Source organism: Pinus tabuliformis, chromosome 8 (assembly GCF_031772625.1).
Source record: "Pinus tabuliformis cultivar Carrire ecotype Pingquan chromosome 8, CPIR1, whole genome shotgun sequence".
Classification (NCBI taxonomy): Eukaryota; Viridiplantae; Streptophyta; class Pinopsida; order Pinales; family Pinaceae; genus Pinus; species Pinus tabuliformis.
In genome coordinates, this window is record NC_142294.1 from 1459738217 (window position 1) to 1459744338 (window position 6122).

At 35.4% G+C, this 6122-nt stretch overlaps 1 pseudogene; it reads right to left on the bottom strand.

The window, feature by feature from the left end:
• Positions 1-1694: 1694 nt before the first annotated feature.
• LOC149241284 (uncharacterized) lies at positions 1695-2284 on the bottom strand (annotated as a pseudogene).
• Positions 2285-6122: the final 3838 nt, after the last annotated feature.

The window sequence follows — 6122 nt, forward strand, 5'->3', positions numbered from 1 at the left end:
TTTGATCATTGATCCAAAACTGAAATAAGTTATGAAAACGGTTAATGAAAGTGTGTTCTGTGCTTCTCGGTTCCTGCCACTACCTACATTTCAAGTGGAAATGACAGGTTTCAATCACTTAATGCCAAGAGTGGATCACTCGATGACATGTTTCGATTCCTGTTTTGACATCCAATGATGTTCCTATCAATGTAGTTATGATATCAGCAATCGTGTAGCCTTTCTCACTTCTGGCACACTTGCTATACTTCCAAAAGCGCAACTGCAGAACCAACTGGAGAACCATTTCAAGGGTACTAAACCATTGTTCTCGTTTTGAAATCTCGGCTACTTGTGGAAATCGCTGTGGACCAGAGTTCTCAGTGTCGAATTCAATTGGAAGCCAAACGATTAAAAGTAGTTTTCCTGTCATTCTCCTGTTGTATTCCTTCTGCCCTTGCGAGTTGCTTAATTTATTCCTCATTAAGTTCGTCATTTTGACCTTTTACGCGTTGTCTCATTCGCCCAATCTCAGGTTCTCGCTCACTAATTTTCGGTTCAAAGGTTTTCTTAGAGCTTTCCACCGCTATTTGCAGGGCATTTCAAGTTCTCAGGGCGCAATTTGACCTGTCTGTTATCCGCCAGGTTGGCATTAACTAACCCTTTACCCACATTTTTCGGATATATAAAAAAACTTTTTAAATTTCTGTATTTCAGGCTCTGAATTGATCACAGTAGAACAATTTAGTGGTTAATTCTTCTCGGCCTTTACAGTCTGTAGCGGTAGGTTTCAGGGTTTTATTTTATGAAAAACATCTAATGCATTTTATCTTTAAATACTTGAAATCTTGTGTTGCTTTTATCGCTTAAGTGTTTGAAGTAAGTCTATTCTCTATCGCATTTGATTTACATTTTTCGATTCCTATTCTAAAGACCACATTCTATAGTTCTAATCGTCCAAATGATGGTCAGTTTCGAGGTTCAGTCCCATCTGACAAAAGGAAGCACAAAATGACTGAAAGACATTGGCGTAAAGAAATGAATTCAGGTATGTAATTCTTTGACTGATCACAGGGGTTTTCTCTAGTAGAGACGTCAACAATACTCTCTTGGGTTTTATTTTCATGAGGGTATGCGTCCTGTGAGTTGATTTTGGTAAAATGAAGTCATTTAAATACCGCTCCAACTGCCCAATTCCCATGGTATTTCTCCATTGAAATGGTTATTCGATAGATCAACCTAAATAAGACCGTCGCTACTCATTGCAAGTTGTTTTGGTATAGGGCCTTCAAACATATTACTGGTAAGGTAGAGGTGTGCCAAGCTCTATAGCCTGCCTAAACTTGCTGGCAGTTTTCCATGCAATTGATTGTGATGGAGATACAAATTTGAGAGGCGACAACAATTTGTTATGGAAGCGTGTATTGTATCTGATAATTTATTTTCTTCTAACCATAAGCTGAAGAGCGCAGTGAGATTTCCAATATTTGATGAAATTTCTCCAGTCAAGTTGTTTTGGTTCAAGTAAATATCCTCTAACAACGGAAGCGCAAAACTAGAGGGAGGAGTGGTTCACAGTACTCCCTTGGGTTTTATTTTCATGAGGGTATGCGTCCTGTGAGTTGATTTTGGTAAAATGAAGTCATTGAAATACCGCTCCAGTTGCCCAATTCCCATGGTATTTCTCCATTGAAACGGTTATTCGATAGATCAACCTAAATAAGACTGTCACTGCTCATTGCAAGTTGTTTTGGTATAGGGCCTTCAAACATATTACTGGTAAGGTAGAGGTGTGCCAAGCTCTGTAGCCTGCCTAAACTTGCTGGCAGTTTTCCATGCAGTTGATTGTGATGGAGATACAAATTTGAGAGGCGACGACAATTTGTTATGGAAGCGGGTATTGTCTCTGATAATTTATTTTCTTCTAACCATAAGCTGAAGAGCGCAGTGAGATTTCCAATATTTGATGAAATTTCTCCAGTCAAGTTGTTTTGGTTCAAGTAAATATCCTCTAACAACGGAAGCGCAAAACTAGAGGGAGGAGTGGTTCCGGTGAGAAAGTTAGAATAAAGGGACAAGTCTGAGAGATTTGTGAGTCGAACCACCTCCAGGGGAATGGGGCCATGCAGATTGTTCTGGCAGGGATCCAGATATTCGAGCTGTGTGCAATTCCCGAGCTCCCTAGGAAGAAGGGAAAATAGAATGTTGGAGCTCAAATACAGTACCCTCAGTTTTCACAAGAAATGAGTTTCCCTGTGAGATCCAGGACTTTTACTGTGTGGTCTCCATGGCAGGGGACTCGCATCTAGGGCAGAGAATACATGGAGTTCAAGCCAAAGAGATGACCTAATGATGAGGGTGTTTTTGTGAACCATTTTGTTTACAAATATCCTGTATTCCATGGAGGCCCTCGAATGTGTATGGGGAGAGATTTTGCAGATGAAGCATGTGGCGGAATCCATTTTATATCGTTACAGACTGAAACTGGTTAATCATGTATGTAAGGTTTACCATGTTCCTTATTTATTCGTTGAACCTTGCAATGAATCCATAGTCCTGTGATTGTTGCAATGATAAAGATGCAATAAATTCATAATACAACTATGGCTGAAGTGGAAGGCATCTGGGGCAGAGACTGCATGGAATTCAAGCCAAAGAGATGGCTTAATAATGAGGGTGTTTTTGTGAGCCAATCTGTTTACAAATATCCTGTTTTCCATGGAGACCCTCGAATGTGCATACGGAGAGACCTTGCATATTTGCAGATAAAGCATGTAGCGACATCCATTTTATATCGTTATCGAGTAAAATTGTGTTGAATTATCTGAATATGTCGGTTTAAACTGCTGTGCATTTGTATTTATCATTTTCTAATTTCTATATGTATGAATGGTATGGCAGATTGATATCATATGACAACTTTTGTGAGTAGAGAATCATGGCGAAAATACAGTTGCCTTGATATTGTTTCCTAGAAAATCACTGAAAATGTAATTGTCTTGTCTGTAGTATTACTTTATGAAGATATATACATTATATTATTCTTTTACCTTCATTTTCGTGTTCTACCTGATAATCGTAACAATTATGTGAAAATAATGTATATTGATTAAAATCAACGTATCAACCCATGTTTTTTCGTATGATAATTTTATCCATAAATTTACATCTAAATGGGATGAGAAGGCACATCTCAGTTTATAATTAAATAAACTATATAACAAATATTTTTGAAAAGTATTTAGAAGGTTTTGATGAACAGTTGGCTTTCACTAGGGTTGACAGCAGTGGAACATGCAAACATGATCTATGAAACACATGCCTTGTCTGGATTTTTCGTATCACAATGGGATATGCCAGTCTGTAACCATTAGAAAACCATTAGAAAGCAGGTAGCGAGCATTAATGTGGAGAATATTGAGTCTAATAGGTTTCTGCTAACGGACTTTGTCTTCACTGCCCATAATTCCGTGCAGTGCAGCTACCATCCCAACGACATATACATAGTTATAGTCATATACATAGTTACTATATCCCTGCATATACATAGTTACCATAGTTACCATCCCATCCCAACGGAATATCTACATAGTTACATTCATATACATGGTTCAATTCATATTTATAGTCAGGTTCCATTCATATACATAGTTACCATATCCTTACATCCCCAATACTAAGGAGGCACCATCGATGGACGAATATTAATGCTGCATCCTTTTATTTATCTTATCTAATGAGAAGCTTGCATCTGAAAAAACCATAGAGCTTTGGATTCTACATGCTGTCATTCAGATTTCTGTAGGAAGTGGAGTTTCTGAACCTCTAGTCAAGGAAACCTTGGAATCCATTCTACAGGTTTAGGTTTGTATTAATACACAGACATGTTAAAATTGAATTGAAAATTTTAAGAATTGATAATTACTATTTTGAGATTTTAGAAGTCTCTTAACTTATTTAAATGATCCAATCAAACAATGTTTTACTATTGCAACCTGATCATTTACACCAAGTTCAAATAATTTAATTACTGTTTAGATGACCCTCTGATATAAAGATCACACTAATGACACAAAACATTTGTTGGAGGCTCAAATTGTCTCAAGTTGGTTAATCTGCGTAATGTTACCATTAAACTTGTCTATTCTAAACAAATCTTCGCGTTGGCAAACTATAGCAAAGTGGTGGGAGCAAAGGAAAAATTTTAATTTTAAAGTTAACTGGTGTGCATGTTAGGAGGACGATCAAACCATAAGTGTCTCAAACATATATCCAACGGTTTGAGCGACCCCTACCCCACTGCAGTTTAATGGGAGGGGGATCTCTCGTTCAAGTGTTTGGTTTTGAATCAATATTTTACAAATTGTTTCTGACTTTTCCGACTGTAGCTGAGACTACGAAGCCAAGGAAAAGTTTCGAGGAGAGGTTAAGCTTTTCGTTTATTTATTTAGTTTTCCAGACATTATATATATGTGTGTGTGTGTGTGTGTGGAGGGGATGAGAAGACACATCAACATATAATTTTAAAATATATATAACAAATAATAAACATTATCCATATATTATGTAAATAGTCAAAAGCAAAAAAATGTAAATTATATGTAAAGTCATTTATTATGTCATTGCTGGCCTATTGAAATTTATTATCTGGTTGTACCTATTAGTTTGTTTGTATTGCGGAAATTTTCTAATTTTTTATAGTGAACATTAGCCCTTTGCTTGAAATTTTTGGGTGATGTCAGCCCGTCGCCTTTCAACGATATTGGAGAACTTTCAAGACTAATGCCCTTCAACGATATTGGAGAAATTTCAAGACTAATGCTACCAATATTCTAAGTTTCTAGCAGTGAGATTTTCTAATATACATTCCTTCTCAAGTTTATACCTAAACAAAAATGTTTGAGCCACAGTTGTAACAGTACGTTTAAAAGAATTCAAATTAAGAATAAGTGCATCCCTCTCCATGTCAGTCTTTCAGGTGTCTTTGGACTCAAATGAAACCTGTAGTCGAGGTCAGGCCCGACTTTTTGGTCAGGAAGTCAACTTCTATGTGGACAAGAATCATAAGGAAAAGGTCGACCTCTGACCAGTGATCAAATTTTAAGGTCTCTTTTTAGTTTCATTTGGAAGTGTATATATTCATTTAACCCTTCAAAGATAAAAGGTTATAAAAAAAAATTCACTTTTATTGAAAAGTATATATTAAAATAGTGCCATTCTAAATCTTTAAAATCTTTAAAATTTAAAGAGTAGCTTCAATAAAACATTATAAAATTTCAATATAACTAGTAAAAAAACAAAAAACAATCTCAAATTCCATTAAAAAAAAGGTAAATGTATGTTTCTTCTATTCATTCGATGATCTTCAAAAGTAATTGGACTTACATAATTGAAAATATAAATATATTTTCCCAATGGAAATGGATTTCTAGTTTTCATTTATTTCCATACATCATAAGTAGCATTCCAATCTACCTCATTTAGAACATGATGTGTAGTCAGAGATAGAAACATTAACATATCTAGTGTCTCCAATGAAAGTCTTTATCTATCATCATTTTTTATCCTGTTTAATTTTTAGAAGCCTCTTTCACACACTGATGTGGTTGTTGGGATAACAAGAATAGCTTGTCATAATTGCATCAAATATGGAAAGTCTTCAAACCATTCATGTTCATATACACATAGGTCTCATGCCATACATATGTTTTTTATGGTATGATTTACATATAGCACAAATAAATTCATTCATTTCACCCAAACATCTAGCAGTTTCCACAATAGATGATTCCCCAATAAAACATTTTCCCAAAAGAATACAATCATATAGTAGCCCCAAATATTTTCATCTTTGGAAAACTTTCAAACCTCAATGGATGTAAATGTACCATACCTGTGCTATCTGCAAATTCAAGGGTTCCTCTTTATTCTTTAACTGAAAAATACGACATATGCACTACAACTACACCTAAAATATTTTCCAAAGATCATTTACAAAGCATGCTAATAGAAACATATAAAGTAGTTTCAATATATGTAATATCGATATGATCCTCTTTGAACTTTTGATTCAACTTATTTAATTCAACGAGCATGTTTGCAAGTATATGGATGTAAATTTGCACTTGAAATATTGTTGCCAA